This window comes from Eumetopias jubatus, unplaced genomic scaffold (genome assembly GCF_037043125.1).
Source record: "Eumetopias jubatus isolate StellerSeaLion01/CBP00866 unplaced genomic scaffold, mEumJub1_p1.0 scaffold_11, whole genome shotgun sequence".
In the NCBI taxonomy this organism is placed as follows: domain Eukaryota; kingdom Metazoa; phylum Chordata; class Mammalia; order Carnivora; family Otariidae; genus Eumetopias; species Eumetopias jubatus.
Window position 1 is genome coordinate 102,447,472 of NW_028274817.1, and position 17,409 is coordinate 102,464,880.

General features: G+C 35.4%; 1 protein-coding gene and 2 non-coding genes across 3 annotated transcripts in view; 2 read left to right on the forward strand and 1 right to left on the reverse strand.

The window, feature by feature from the left end:
- The window catches only part of IL1RAPL1 (interleukin 1 receptor accessory protein like 1), a 686,391-nt gene that overhangs the window by 528,331 nt on the left and 140,651 nt on the right, over positions 1-17,409 (reverse strand). The gene's annotated exons all lie outside the window — the stretch shown is intronic.
- Positions 13,679-13,758, forward strand: LOC114197608 (small nucleolar RNA U2-19). The gene has a single exon (XR_003606925.1). It is a non-coding gene; the product is annotated as a small nucleolar RNA U2-19 (small nucleolar RNA).
- Positions 13,921-13,991, forward strand: LOC114197613 (small nucleolar RNA U2-30). Its single transcript, XR_003606930.1, has one exon. It is a non-coding gene; the product is annotated as a small nucleolar RNA U2-30 (small nucleolar RNA).

Here is a 17,409-nt window from a genome sequence, read left to right on the forward strand (position 1 = left end):
CCCCAAAAATCCTCCCAACCAAATACCTACCTATAGTTCTAAACCAAAAGAATAAGAGACTATAGGCTGGACTTAAAAATACATTGCCTTTGAGGTAGTATGAAGTATAATTCTGAAGTACTTTGTCATTAGTTGACTAAAGCTATTTCTTCAAATTCTCCAAAACACAATGTATAAGACTTAACTGGATGTCAAGGGGGGATGTCTCTTATAATTTATAAATCAAATAAAGATTCCCCACCTTTTCATGTGAAGGGTTTTCATTTTCCTGACCCCTGTGTAAAATAGTAAGTAATACAGATTCAGAAAGTATGTGAGAAGTATTTGGAGCATTGTTTCTAATTCTTCACTCCCACACTGTAATAGGATTATTCATCTGTGACTTTCGTCCTACAATTTTGAGGTGCCTCCTACTGGAGTAGGGGGAGTATATCCCTTTAACACATTTGCTTTAGTCATTGCTATGACTTCCTCTGGACAATAGAAGATAGATGGAAGTGGCACTGTGACTAATTACTAGCTGAACCTTTGAGAGGTATTCCACATTTCTGCCAACTTTCCTGAAGCTTCCACCCTTTGCCATGCAAAGAATATGCTCTAGATAGCTAATGTTCCTTCAGCATGGATTTCAAAATTAATATATAAGGAATAGACTTGAATCTATCCCAAAACCTGGAATCCAGCATAACTCAGTAGCGCTCAGGCAAGAACAGACAAGATCAGTTAAAATACAGCCAAGCTGTAGACCTCTGCCAATGAAATAAATGATTGGTGGGGCAAACTGTGCTTTTGGGTTGTTAGGCAGCATTATCACTGTAGGCTGCCTAGTCAAATTCCATGGCAGGGTGCCATTTTCAGCTCCTTGCCTTTGCCTTGGAAATTTTAGCAGATGAAAACAGATGACAGGAATAAGGGTACTAGTACAGCAGGTCTATGAAATCCAACAGACCCTTACGAAGCACCAACTGTAGGGCTAGATTCTTCAAGAACTAGAGATTCAAATCTACTGACTTGGTAGAGCACCATCAATCAATGGTATGCACTCATCATTTATAGAATAATTCACACAAAGCATCAGAAAACCTATTCTTTTTAAGTTCCCATGGACATATACCAAGACTGACCATATCTTGAAACATAAAACAAACCTCAGCAAATTTAAAAGACCTGAAATCATACAAAGTGTGTTCTCTGATCACTGTGGAAACAACCTAAAAACAAGTAACAGGAAGATAAAGGAAAATCTCCTAACATTTGGAAACTACACAATACACTACTAAATAATCCATAGATCAAATAGGAAGTCTCAATGAATATCAAAAATACACTGAAGCAGAGGGGAGGTAGTGGGGGGGATGGGTCAAATAGGTGATGGGGATTTAGGAGTGCAATTTTTTGTGATGAGCAGAGAGTGATGTATGGAAGTGTTGAATCACTATATTGTACACCTGAAATTATTATCACAGTGTATGTTAACTGGAATTTAAATTAAAACATAAAAATGCATTGAACTAAATAAAAATGAAAACACAACTTGTAAAATTTATGGGATGAAGCCAAACCAGTGCTAAGAGGAAATCTGAAAGCACTATGTTAGAAAAGAGGACAAATTTCAAATCAATAATAGCAGTTACCGCCTGAAGAATCTAGAAAAATATCAAAAATGAACCCGAAGCAAGCTGAACAAAGAAAACAATAAAGACAAAGGCAAATACCAATGAAACTGAAACAGAAAAGCAATTGAGAAAATCAGTGTTCTATGGAAAGCTCAATAAAACTGTCAAACCTCTAGCAAGACTGACAATGAAAAAGACAGAAATTATTAATATCAAGAATGAAACAATCAAAATTACTTCAAACCCTGAAAACATCAAAAAGATAATAAGAATACTATGAGCAATTCTACATATATTAATTTGGCAACTTAAATGAAATGGACCAATTCTTCAAAAAACAGAAAATGCCACAACTCACCAAATGTGAAATTGATAATTTTAACAGTTCTATAACTATTAAGGAAACTGCATTTGTAATGAAAACTCTTTTAGAAAAGAGGGCGCCTGGGGAAAAGAAATCTTCATGTCCAGATGATTTCGCTAGAGAATTCTATCAAACATTTAAAAAAGCATTAGCATAAACTCTATACAACTTCTTCCCCAAAATAGAAGGGGATGGAATACTTTCCATTCATTTTATGAAGCTAGCACTAATGTGATATCCCTTATCAAATATCCCTTATGAACATATACACAAAAATATCTAATAAAATATTAGGAAATAGAATTCAGCAATAAATAAAAATAATTATACCACAATACAATGGAGTTTATCTTCAAGGATGGTACAATATTCAAAACTTAGTCAATGTAACACACTATATTAACAAACTAATGAAGAAAATCACATGATCATATCACCTGATGCAGAAAAATAATTTAACAAAACTCAACACGCATTCTTGACAATACCTTTTAGAAAAATAAGAATAGAGAGATAGGAGTATCTTCACCTTGATAATGAGCATCTATAAAAACCTGCAGCAAAAACAAACAAAAACAAAAACAAAAAACCTGCAGCAAGCATTACACTCAATGGTGAAAGACTGAATGGACTGAATGATTTCCTTCTAAAATCTGGAACAAGGAAAGAATGTCCACTCTCACCACTCTTATTCAATACAGTGCACAAAGATGGGAAAGGAAGAAATAAAACTGTCCCTATCTGCAGATAACATGATTGTGCTGTACTAATGGAAACTGGCGCATATTGGAACTGTGTCTTCATTTTGCATTATTTTCACATAAATCAGTCTCAGTAGCAATGATTAATAACTATGTATTGTTAAACTTAACTGAATAAATAACTAAATCTAGACTTGTGAAACTTAAGATGCTATGATTTGGGGCTGGGGAGGCACCCCAGGATTTATAAAAAGGCCCACAGATAAAATAATGCTTGCTCATAAAGAATAAAGAAAAAAAAACAATTCTGATATTTGCTGTTACTTAAAAATTTTGCAGTTTCAGATACAAATTTTAATATATTTATATATACCTTAAAATTTCACTGTGAAACATTCTGCTTGCTGCTAGGAGAAATTTTTGCCCAAATTACACAGTACAAATCACTATCATGAAAGATATCAAGAATTGAGAACAAGAATCTTTAATAATTACACAACACACATAACACATTTTACTAAAATAGTGAAACACAGAAGCAATTTTAAATACCACAGTATCTTAAAATAGTAATATAATATCTACAATCTCATTTGGGGCTTTTATAGAGTAGTCTATATATTTCCTTTGTTAACTTTCTTTAATTCATGATTTTGCCTTCAGTCACTCCAGGAAATTTTAATTTCACTTTCAAGGAGCTTAAGTCTTCATTCACCAGAACTAAAAACTTTTACCCACCTTTTACCCTAGAAGATAGCTCTCTGTCTGGACTTAACAAATAGAAGAGGAGGTTCCTGCTCCTGTCCATCACCTTCTGGGTCTTGTCTCCACATAATGAGTAAGTAAAGGGGGGGTATGCAAATTCATGTAAAGATGTCTGGATTCTTTTACATTTTTTTCCTCAGAAGTCCTCACAACTTTTGTCAATTACTAGTTTGCCCATAACTGCTTCCTAGGTACTTGAATGAAAATGCATGCAAGATCATTGTACCTAGTAAAATAAAAGCTTTTTCAAATGTCCCAGTATGAGAATTCCTAAGAAGATACTTGTAAGAGTCTCATTTTTGTTATTAAAGCTAAATCATTTTGAACACTTTTGAAAAGAGATTAAAATCATTATAATAAAACTCAAATCAAAGAAGTTGCTTTTATCAATAAGGAAAATCTAAAACCTATAGACTGCTAGTGTTATTTTCTTTCTCCCACCTTCCCTCTATTTTTTTTTTATGTTATGTTAGTCACCATACATTAACTCATTAGTTTTTGAGGTTGTGTCCCATGATTCATTGCGTATAACACCCAGTGCTCCATGCAGAACGTGCCCTCTTTAATACCCATCACCAGGCTAACCCATCCCTCCACCCCCTTCACCCCTAGAACCCTCAGTTTGTTTTTCAGAGTCCATAGTCTCTCATGGTTCGTCTCCCCCTCCGATTTCCCCTCCTTCATTCTTCCCCTCCTGCTATCTTCTTCTTCTTCTTTTTTTTTTTTTTAACATATAATGTATTATTTGTTTCAGAGGTACAAGTCTGTGATTCAACAGTTTTATACAATTCACAGCGCTCATCGGTTTTATCTTTTTTATTCTCTTGCCTCCAGGGAAGCGAAATGTTTCATGAAGATATATTTATTTTAATGACTATCAGTCTAATAGAGTTAATGAAATTTCTAGAGGAGTTTAACTTACCTTGGGAAAGGATGGTTTATATACTAGTATTTTGTAAATATATTTTTCAATGAGAAGCTACTTTTTTCCTTCTACTAATGGAATTTCAGGTAAAGGAAGGTTATAAATAAGCATGATTTAGAGTGCCCCCTTTTCTGGGCACTACAGATAGTAGGCAGAAAAGCCAGAATGACCAGTCCATTAACACAGAAATCTATTAGCACAATTCTTTTTTTTTAAGATTTTATTTATTCATTTGAGACACACACACACACACAGACAGAGAGAGAGAGAGAGAGAGAGAGAGAGAGAGAGAGAGAGAGAGAGAAGCAGGCTCCCCGCTGAGCCAGGAGCCCGACGCGGGGCTCGATCCCAGGACCCTGGGATCATGACCTGAGCCGAAGGCAGACGCTTAACCATCTGAACCACCCAGGTGCCCCAGCACAATTCTTTTAAAGTTACTTTTGCAAATTCAGTAAAAACAGATTCTGAAATAATTAGCTGTAAAAAGTTACTTAGGGTAAAGCCTAGTACATACAATCACATCCTCAACTTTAAAAGAAAGTTGTTTTTCTTTTGTAAATATAATACAGAACAATCATCAACTCATTGTAGTATGCCACAAGACACGGAGCATGCATCAAGATGGTCATATATCTTTGATATTAGTGATTCCATTTATAAAACCACACATGCACTTGTAACAGGCAATTTAAAAACAAATGCACAAAATAAGAATGCAATACCACTTTACACTCACCAGGATGGCTAAAATTAAAAAAAAAAAAAAGAGAGAGAGAAAACAACAAGTTGGTGAAGATGTTGAAAAACTGGAGCCCTCATATACTGTAAACATATGGTTTGCACTGTTTGAATGTAAAGTGGTACAACTGTTGTGGAAAACAGTTTGGTACTTTCTTAAAAAGTTAGTGTTACCTATGACTCAGCAATTTCACTACTAAGTGTATACCTACATGAATTCAAAATACGTTCACACAAAAACTTATACACAAATGTTCATAGAAGCATTATTCATAATAGCTAAACAGTAGAAACAACCCAAATGGACATCAAATGATGAAGGGATAAACAATATGTATTATGTCGTTGCAACAGAATATTGTTCAGCCATAAAAATAATGGAGTACTGCTACATGCTACAACAAGGATGAACCTTAAAAACATGCTAAGTGAAAGAAGGCAGTCACAAAAGACCACCTCTTGTACGATTCTATTTGAATAGGCAAATCCATACAGGCAGGAAGTAGATTAGTGGTTGACAGAAAATAGGAGTAGGGTGGAATTGGGAGGTATGGGGTTTATTTTTGGAGTAATGGATATGTTCTGGAATTAGACAATGATTATGGTTGCATGACATTGTGAATACAGTGGTCCCCCCTCCCAACCATTTATCTGCTGTTTCAGTTTTGGGGGTCTCCGTTACCCATGTTCTCAGTTACCCCTGGTCAAGTGCGCTCTGGAAGCAGATGATTTTCCTGACATATTGTCAGAAGGTCACTAGTAGCCTAATGCTCCCTCACAATGCTTATTATCAGTCACCTCACTTCAAGTCATCATGTAGGCATTTCCTCATCTCCTATCATCACAAGATGAAGGGTGAGTACAGTATAATAAGATACTTTGAGAGGTAATTCACATTCCTTTATTACAGTGTTTTGCTATTATAATTGTTCTTTTCTATTATTAGTTACTGTTGTTGGTCTCGTACCATGCCTCACTTATAAATTAAACTGCATCAAAGGTATGTATTTATAGGAAAAAACAGTATATAGTTTGGTACTATCCACAGTTTTACACACCCCCTGAGGGTACTGGAATATACCCCCCATGGATAAGAGGGGGACTACTGTATACTAAAATCCACTAAATTATACACTTTAAACTGCTTAAAATGGTGAATTTTATGTTATGTGATTCTGAGTAAAAGTCCAAATGCACTCATGGACCAAACATACAAATTAAAATAATAATTAATGAGTACCTCTCAAATCTTCCCCCACCCACCATTTCCTGGCAACCACTAATCAATTTTCTGTCTTGGATATTTCATACAGATGGTAACATACAATAGCTGGTCTTTCGTGACTTGCTTCTTTCACTTAGCATGATGTTTTTAAGGTTTATCCACGGTGTAGCCTGCAGTAGTACTCCATTCCCTGTAAGGTTTAATGAAATAACTATTGAATTACATAGATAATTCTCAAAAAAGAGTCACAAAACCAAAGCACAATTATTGACTTTCATTTTTCTTTCTAGATATGGATTATCATACACAAAATATTAGGGAAACATCAGAATTTACATGAATAGAGGATTAAACTGTATCAGTAACAATTCTCGTGGATAAATTTGGAGAAATGGGCAATAGTTGGCATAAAAAATATGCCCACATCATCTCATATTAAAGAGGGCACATATTGCATGGAGCGCTGGGTGTTATACACAAACAACGAATCATGGAACACTACATCAAAAACTAATGATGTAACATATGGTGATTAACATAACATAATAAAATAAAATTAAAAAAATATGCCCACTATGAAAACAGGTATTGCTTCACATGACCAGCCCCTAAAACTAACTGAAATGAGCCTAACTGGAACCACAGGAATGTACATATTAACATGATATAGATAAAGAGATAAAGATGAAATAAATCAAAGATGTCTGTTCAAAATGTATACAGAAAAAGTGATTAAGGAGTGAAGGGAATTGAGAAGTCTCTAAGTTTCAGGATAAAAAAATATATTAGAATGTTCAAGTTCTCCTTCAGTATAAAAAAATTATCTTACCTGTGATAATGAAAGATCTGCAATTATTTAAATGTCATTTTTCTAAACACCTCTGCATAAAATTATTATAAAATATATTTTAAGAATCGTAACACATATGAATAATAAGCTCATATATGTTAATGTATCTACAGTTGTCATAAACTTCATTTATATATAAAAGTAAATAAAGAAGGAAGCAAAATCATTTGTGAAATGAAAGGGCAGAGAGCCCTACAGAGTTTCCACAAATGCCACTGTAAAAATACATTAAATTATTACACAAGATGATCATATCCTGGGTGATATGTTTAATAAGGAATGAAAAAGAGAAAAAGAAAAAAAAAACTGCTGAACGTTACAAGATTAGGGAAATCTCTTTTAAAAATACAAACAGGGCGCCTGGGTGGCTCAGTTGGTTGAGTGTTAGACTCTTGGTTTCAGCTCAGGTCACAATCTCACAGTCATGAGATGGAGCCCTGCATCGGGCTCCCCACTCAGTGGGGAGTCTGCTTCTCTCCTCCCTCTGCCTCTGCCCCTCTCCTCCGCCCCCCAAATAAATACACCTTTAAAAAATACAAATAGCCAATATTTAAATCTTATTTAAAAAATTAAATAGACATGACTTTTTATCCAGAAATTATACTTTGAGAAATTATTTCTAAAGATATCACCTCAGGCACTTCCATGTTTTGTAGATAACAAGGTGAAAAGTGAGTGAACACTACACAAGAAAAGCACAAAAGAACTCCCATTTGCATTCTGTTGCTTACATCTTCTCCAAGGGTTATTTTAATTTCACAAAATGAATGTATATATTTAAGTTTAAAACTGGCAAATGGAAGATATGAATACACATAAAACCGAGCTTAGAAAATTAGAAATTCAATTACTTACCTTACACGATAGACAGCGTATTTTCACATGGTTACATACAGAGAGAAACAAAGTCTGAAATTTTACAAATAGATGTTATAGATAGATGTGTTCCCCCACCCAAATAATAATTTGGGGTAATTTTTTTGGAGGGAGGAGCGGTAGAGCAATAGTTTATACTATATAAGCAAGACAATATATTCTGTCTTTAAATATAAAGGCTTATCTACTATTTCCTTATGATATATATAATGCAAATTATACATATAATTCTAATCTTGTTTTCTGCATCCAACTGATTTATTACACCCAAATTAAAGGAATATTGTAAATCTAGGATACATTATAAAGATAAGTTATGTTTACACACTTTTATAGTCGTTTGGTTGATTTAGACGTCCTGGTACCATGTGTATGTTTTTGCTTGCCTTGTGTTTATACTTTTCTACATAAAGTTATCATATGCAGTCTTCTACAAAAAAAATCACATCAAAGGTGCAAATATGATATGGCATGATATTCATCATAGCATTATTTAAAATACAAAACAGAAAAAGAAAGAAGGTTATGTCACAGGAAATTGAATTAATTAATTAATTAATTAAATTATGGTATATACTTGAAAAGGATGATGTCTACTTATATTAATATGGAAATATATCCACATTATGTTATTAAAGTACACGGATGGATAAAAGAAAGCATATAAAATATCGTTAGCAAGATATATGAAAGGATATTTGTCTAAATACAAATAGTAGTCACCTCTGTGGTGTGGGATTTTAGGTGATTTTTATTTTGTGCTTTAATCTATTCATTTTTGGTGGGTACTATCATCCCATGAGTGCAGAAATTAGTTCCTGAGGGGCAAACAAATCTGGGCTATTACAATAGTTTATGGCATTCTAAAAGCCACCATATATAAACAGATATACCACATATCTGTGGTTTTAAAATCTCATGGGGGGGTTGGTTAAAATCTGAACCTTTCTAAAAAGGATGGGAAACATTTTGCTTTAAACTATGGCTTTCAGTGTTTGAATTTTCTACATGCACAGTTTTGCTTAATCACACACGCACACATACACACGCACTCACACACACACACACACACACACACACACACACACACACACACCAACAGAACTATTTTCACTTTGAGAAACAAAGTTTTTTTTTTATTTTGAGAAAAAATAGAAGGCTTATTACATTTTTATGAATATTTTCACCATGAATGATAAAAGTAGGCAAAAAAGTAGCATGGCTTAAAAAGGTAAGGCCTAGTAATTGCAGGTAGATAAGGTACTTCTATGTCTTAGAATATTCATTAAAATCCTTTAAAAATCTATTTACATTGATCCAGATTCTTTTCACGTAAACTTGAGGTCTGAACAATGTCATAGAAAAATTGTACCAGGCAGAATTAAACAGGCACGGAAGAATTTATGAAAGGCAATTGCATTAGGGGAGAGAGACAGAACTCAACTCCACCAAAACAAAAGGTGAGAGAGATTTTAAGCACTGGGATGAGCTAGTAGAAAAGTACTGGAGGACACTGGGGGAGGGGATTGGTCAGTGTGATTAGGCTATGTGCGTTTGCTACTTGACACACTTATCTATCAAAGTTAGACTCCTACTCCCACAAAGAGACTAGAAAGAGGGCACCTTAGTTTCCTTGATGATTACATATCAAAGAGAAGGCTCCCAAGTCTTTGAGAAAGACACCTCTGAGATGTAAAACTGGCAAGAGCCTGGGAGATGATTTATACCTCAAAGGGGCAGGAAAGAATTGAAAACTTCAAGTTTTCTAAAGTTAAAGCTCTAAGAACACGGAGGTGAGGAGCCTATAACAATGAAGAAATCTGTCTAAAGTTAACCAAGCTGAGGGAACATTAAGGCTTTCTTTGTCAATAAACATTCTGAAAAGTGCTTTCATTTATGAGGCCCCTAAGTTACCTTGTGGTTTTCTAAAATTACTTTATATTGTTATCGTACAGCTAAAATTAATGCAACACCCCAGAGTGACTCCAAAAAGAGCAGTTAAGTTCTCATTATATATATATATATATATATATATATATAACCTGAGGGGTAAAAAACGCTATAGTTTTAAAAAAGTGACAATGGATATTGGCGAATTAAAATTGGAAGTAAAATATTTTAAATCTTAAAAAATTGCATATGCACATTTAAGGGGGTTCCTTCTAATATCCATGACTGATGACTTGTGGTAGTTAGTATTCAGCATAATATTCCTTATTAGGAAGACTTAACTTTTCCTTTTCTTCTCTTTCCTTATGCACCAAACCCTATGCTACTCTTTCTTTCTCTTTTTCTTTCTTTCTTTCTTTCTTTTTTTTTTTTTTTTTTGAAGAGGGAGAGAGAGTGTGGCGGGGGGTGGGTGCAGAGGGAAAAGGAGCAAGAATTTCAAGCAGGTTCCCCACTGAGTAGGGAGCCCGACTTGGGGCTTGATCTCATGACCCTGAGATCATGACCTGAGCTGAAACCAAGAGTCGGATGCTTAACTGACTCAGCCACCCAGGCGCCCCAACTACTCTTTGTAATTAAGATAAAAGTAGCAAAAGTGGTGTAACATTTGTAGAAGAAAATTGCAGAGAATGTGAGTGTTTAAGAGATTTTCTCCTGTTTGATCATCAAATGTGTAATTTATAATTTTATTAATACTTTAGACATATGCCTACATGATGTGAAACAAAATATCAAAAGACAAGGAATGATATTTTCTTGATTGCAAGTAGATAACTGAATAATTGTGTGCTGATAATTATGGGCTGGTATGTTCACCACTGAGAACCATGGGGGATGTGAAGTACCTTTTTTTTATGTGTGTCCTGCAGCGATATTAACTCTACTGGACAAAATAATCATTAGCATATCTTGAAAAATCTTGGGGTTCTATCTAGTTATTAGTTCACTATAGCTATTTATGTGCAATATTCTATATGCTTTTTTTTTATTAACATGGCCTTAAATTGAGAAAAGGAAAATGTGAATATTTTGAAGTTACAGTGGCGAAGCACATTCAGTCAGACTTTACACACTGTAAAATCTGAACACTCAAATGCAAAATTGCTGAAAACAGCATCTCAAGGCTTCAGGACAGTTCATTATGGCAGGCTCTGCTGCCAATGTGATCTTGAAGGCCATAGATAAAGTGCACTGTGTTATATTTTAAGACTGCATCATAATTAAGTGCTACCACTGTGTCTGTGGCTTCCAGAAAAGTTATTAACAGCACTCGGTCAGATAATGAGAAACACAGATCGTGCAGATATTTCTTTTAATTTGCTAGAATCCATACCCTAGTATAATTGTTCTATTTTCTTTATATTTGGGGATGGCATTTTTAGTATAAAATTTATATGTCTAACATCTTGTTAGTGAACAAATCTACACATTTACCAAGAGTTTCTCCTCTGATCTCTTTCAAGCCTTAGCTGTCAAGAAATGAAATCACAGGGGATATACATATACATACATGAGATGCAAATGTGGAGGGTATGAATTACACATTGTAATACATATTCTGTAAGTCATACCATAAACTTAATATAGAAATCCAGACCAATTACCCTTCCATAAATTGTTCCTTTGGACATTAAATACACTTAAAGCCTAACAAAGATTTGTATGTCCTAGTAGAAAAGTCAATCTGTGGTTTCCTAAAACCACAGGTGTCTGAGGTTTCTCAGCACAGATTATCTCCCCAAAACAGTGTTTTCCTTGATGGTTTTTGTCTGCTTGGAAACATATCTAGCCCTAATGGAGAAGAGCAGTGCCTGTAACTCCTTAAAGGCTGTCCACCTGGTAGGAGAATTATTATCTCATAAAATGTTCTCACCACTTTCGTCCTTTGCTACAGTGACTGCTCTCTAACATTGCTTATTTTTTGTATTTGAAACAAGGGCTGGGCATATGGGTGGTAAGGGACCACAGGGGGTTTGTGGTAGTCTCACTATTCCATGTTCACAATATCCCCACCTACAAATATTTGGAACAAAATGACTATGTGTATCTCTCCCCAAGCCCTAGGCAAATATGCATTTAAAGATATGGCTTAAAACACAGTCAAATCTTTACTTAGATGTTAAAAGACAAGTCTTTGTGTAAATAAATGACTGATATAAGGTTCATTTCCATTTCTGAGGAACATACAGACAATAGTTTTGAGCATTACAACACTGAAGTGGAGTCTAGGGGTGTGTTTGGGATTCTTTGATAAATAGTCTGATTAGGTCCAAGGAGGTTAGATTTGGAGAAACAAGAAAGTAACTCAATTGATAGCTGAAGAAGAGAAAAGAGGTTCATTTTTCTTCATCTCTCTTCCCTGGCTTCCTTTGCTTTTTATTTTCAGAAGTGCTATCATTGAAAATGCCTCCAGGGTGTAAAAGGAATAGAGGAGAAGGAAGGGATTGGGTAGAAATTCCAGATACCAGTGAACTTTGAGGCAAAGAGACAGAAAGAACAGATGGAAATACCAAGATACAGAAGGAGGGAAGGAAGTTAACAAAGTTCTTCTCAAGTGGTTATTTGTAAGCACTGGTTGTATTTTAAAATGAAAATGTTATATTGTCAAGATTCTATCACTTTTGAAATTCATTCAGTGGCTGTGAATTCAGGGCCTGCTGTGTGTCAGGCTCTGAGGATTCTGTCCTCAGGTCCACAGAGGCACACAGACTTTACGTCCTTGCTACTCGGCGCACGCTCTGGGGATTGCAGCATTGGCATCACCCTGACTCAGAATTTGCATTTTTACAAGATCTCCTTTTAACTCCTATGCACACCGAACATCTGAGAAACGCTACTTTAAATATATGACTATAAAAGTGTGTGAAACAGACGTGCCTTGACACTATGAGAACACAAAAAGGGGAGCCACTTATTTTGAGGACTAAAGAAAGACTTCACCTGGAAGGTATACATTAGACCTGAAGAACGCACCGAGGTTAATCAAGTGAATGTCTGTGGTGAGGGTGGACAGTGATCTGGGCAGAAGGAATACTCCTTGGTGTATGATCAAGAAAATTTAGTTTGGCTGGACGACAAAGTAGAATACAGCAAACAGATGGATGATGGTGGGGGGAGGAGTGTGAGGTAAGTGAGGACTAATGATTGCTGGGCTGACAAAAAACAAATAAGGATTTGGGACTTAATCCTTTGAGTAATGTGGAGTGAGTTACTGATGGTTTTTAAGCATCTGGTTTTCACAGTGTGGAGAACAGTTTTGAGGCAGGAGAGGTGGCAGCAGAAAGATGCCCTGATGTTAGCACATAGGACCCAGTTTCTTCAGGCCTGGGGTTGGATAAATTGTATCTTAACTATTTCTTTGTTTCAGAAATACAGAAGAAATCAGTATACTCCTTAAAGAGTCTTAGATTATTTTTACTCATTTTTGTGTTCTAGAATGGAAATATTTTCTTTTCAACAAAGCAAAAATCAGTAGTTGTTTGTGTGATCATTTTTCCAGTCTGTTTGGCCTGGAGAGAGGCCACTATTTGCTCTTTAAGGCTCAGCTTCAAGGCAGCAAGAGATGAAATCCATAGCTACAAAGAGGACATAGTGGAACTTCTAAATGAATTTAGTTTAGTCTTTTAGATTTAAAATGTTTAATTCTCTGGGATCTGTTTCTTAGCAACGTAGATCAATGATGAAAATAGCCAAATCTGAGCATCAAAACACCTGCCAGGCTCCCTGATGCATGAGAAGTAAAATTAATTTAAAACAATAAGGGCTTATGTCTGGGATTCTGAGTGCATGAGTGTGAGTGTGAGTGTATGTGTATGCATGTGTATTTATAAAAGTGACACTGGATAACTGAGGACTTGTTGATAGATGAATGAGATGGGAGGATATGTGTGTGTATGACAGACTAATCAGTTCTGAGCAGTGATAAAAAAGGTTTCACTACAGACCTTTATAACTATGAAGATTTCCACACTTGAACTGAACTCAGAATAATAAAATAAAATAAAATATTTAAGATCATTTTCAATACAATTTTCACAATATTTTATGCAATCCCTGCTGGAAACCTTTAAACTTAGCTTGAATCATCTACAAACACATACTTCCCAGAGCATAAAATTGTCGCAAACTCCAAGGCCTACTTAAAGCCTGCCCTGAGGCAAGTGAGCACTACTACCGATACGCAGACACACCACAAACTCCAATAAAATTTTACTTCGTTCTAGACTTGAATTTCTAGGAGAGGACCTTATTTTTGTACCTTAGTCCTTTCTCTATTAATTCTTTGTTGACTTCTTGGATCTCTGATCCCAGTTCACACCTATCAACATATATTTTAGACAAGAAAACTCAGGCTCCGCTCAGGCTCCATGGAGCCCAACCACCATAGGGAGCAAGTGAGTCAAGGCAGTGATAACATCTCCATGTTCCATACAAATGGGAAATATGAGGAAATGTTTCTTACATTTTAGTAATCCTGATTCTTCATACAAGGGCAATGATATGCAAATTCTTTATTTTGTTGTAAAAGACTATTTTTTAAGAGTAGTTCTAGGTTCACAACAAAACTGAGGGGAAGGTACAGAGATTTCCTATATCTCCCTCCCCCCTACATGCACAGACCCTTCCCCCCATCATCAACATCCCCCACAAGAGTTGCATACTTGTTACAGTTGATGAAACTACACTGATACATCACAATCACCCAAAGTCCATAGTGTACCTTAGGGTTCACTTGGTGTTAATACATTCTGAGTTTGGAAAATGTATGACATAGTATCATACAGAGTATATTCACTGCCCTAAAACTCCTGTGTTCTGTCTATTCATCTCCCATTCCCCCACCCTTAATCCTGGCAACCACTGTTTTTTTCTGTCTTCATAGTTTTGCCTTTTCCAAAATGTCATATAGATGGAATCATACAGTATGTAGCCTTTTCAGACTGGCTTCTTTCACTTACTGATATGCATTTCAGTTTCCTCCATGTCTTTTTGTGGCTGGATAGATCATTTCTTCCTAGAACTGAATAATATTCCATTGTCTGACTGTACCACAGTTTATTTATCCATTCACCTACTGAAGGATGTCTTGGTTGCTTCTGATTTTTGGCAATTATGAATAAGGCTGGTATAATATCTGTGTACAGGTTTTTATGCGGACAAAAGTTTTCAACTCCTCTGGGTAAATACCAGGGAGCACAACTGCTGGGTCATAAGGTAAAAGTATGTTTAGTTTTGTAAGAAACCATCAATTGTCTTCCAAAGTGGCTCTACCATTTTGCATTTGATCCTACCAGCAATCAGTGAGAGTTCCAGGGCCTCCACACCCTCGCCAGCACCTGGTGTTAGTGTTCCAGATTTTGGCCATTCTGATAAATATGTAGCGGTATCTCACTATCCTTTTTAATTTGCATTTCTCTGATGACTTTTATGTGGTACATCTTTTCATATGCTTATTTGCCATCTGTACATCTTCTCTGGTGAGGTGTCTATTAAAATCTTGGGCCCATTTTTAATCTTGTTGTTTGTTTTCTTATTGTTTAGTTTTAGGAGTTCTTTGTATATTTCAGATAACCTTTCTTTGTTAGATATATCTTTTGCAAATATTTCCCCCTAATTTATGACTTGTCCTCTTATTCTCTTGATATTACTCTTCTCAGAGGAGAATTTTTAGTTTTAATGATGTCTAGCTTATCAATTCTTTGTTTTCATGGATCATACCTTTGGTGCTTTAGCTGAAAGGTCCTCACCAAATCCAAGGTCATCTAGGTTTTCTCCAATGTTATTCTCTAGGAGTTTTACAGTTTTGCATTTTACATATATGCTTGTGATACATTTTGAGTTCATTTTTGTGAAGGATTTAAGTTTTGTGTCTAGATTCATCTTTGCCTGTGGATGTCTAGTTGTTCCAACACCATCTGTTGAAAGGACTAACTTTATTCCATTGTAATGGCTTTTGTTCCTTTGTCAAAGATCAGTTGACTCTATTTATCTGGGTCTATTTCTGGGATCTCTATTCTGTTCCATTTATCTATTTGTTCTTTCACCAGCATCACAGTGTCTTGATTACTGTAGTTTATAGTAAATACTGAAGTCCTATAGTATCAGTCCTTTAGTTTTGTTCTTCCTCTTCAATATTATGTTGGCTCTTTTAATCCTGTTTTTTTTTTTTTTTAAGTTTCCCAAAACCCAGTTGTCAAAGATGCCATCCTGTCCTCTTATATCAAATACAAATTTTATTTTAGGAACTCAGATAAGTTTAAAGATAGACACAAAAGAGTTTTCCCAACTGATGTTTTCCAAAATTACATGTGAATTCAATTTTGAGTACACTAATGTTCCTAGTTCTCTGTAGTTTTACTTAGATTAAACTGCTAGAAGAGTATGGCAGGACAAAGACTATATACACGTATGTAATCATTCCTATTGCTGGAGCACACAAAGTCATACTGAGATACTGAGTTTGGCTATTTGTTTTGAGTTTTTAAGAAAGAGAGCATGGTTTCATTGTCATCTCAGTCGTTATCTTTAATAACCACAGCTAACATAAAAAATAGTGGCTACGTAGGTCTTTTAAATACCTTACACATATTAATTGATTTAATCTTCACAATGATCCTATGATGAAGATATGATTGCCCTCACTTTTCAGATTAAGAAACAAAGTCAAAGCATAGTTAAATAATTTCTCCAAGGTCACATAGCTATTACGTAGCAGAGCTGTTATTGATCAGCCTTGAAAATGTGAGTGACTAATTCAGAGTGGAAAGGTTTAGGAGATTTTTAAAATCAAGGAGGTTTGGGTCCAAAACTGGACTTTAAGGATTAAAGTACAAACTCTTGGGCATAGTGATTAAATTCTGTTAACTTCAATTTGTTCACCCATAAAGTAGAAACCATATCCCCCACTAACAGGTTCCTGGGAAGATGAAAAGAGGTAAGGATGTGAATATGCTTACCACTGGTCCAGAGGCACAGAACGGACTCAAGAGAGTTTAACTGCTTTACATTTCCAATAAAATCTCTGTTGGTTGTAGCAATCAGCATTGCTACATAAACTTTGCTCTCTAGATGAACTTAGTTCAATTCTTTACATGCCAAATAGGTAACAATATTTTCAGAAAATTTTCAACCATGTATTACGTACACTCTGGCTCATTAGACTGAATGTACTGAATCACAAGATAATCATCAGGAAAAACAATGAGGTGGTTGTGAACAGTAGAAATAAATACAAATGTAGCCGGTTAAGGGAAGGAGAGGTGAATGCCTGTTGGATTCAGTAATTGTCCTTAACTCTAGAAGGCTAAATTGTACTAGTGGGGATGGCTGACTGTAACTCAGGGATGCTCTTGAGGACTAAAGTGGCAGGCATTTTCCACCTACCACTCATATATTAAGGGCT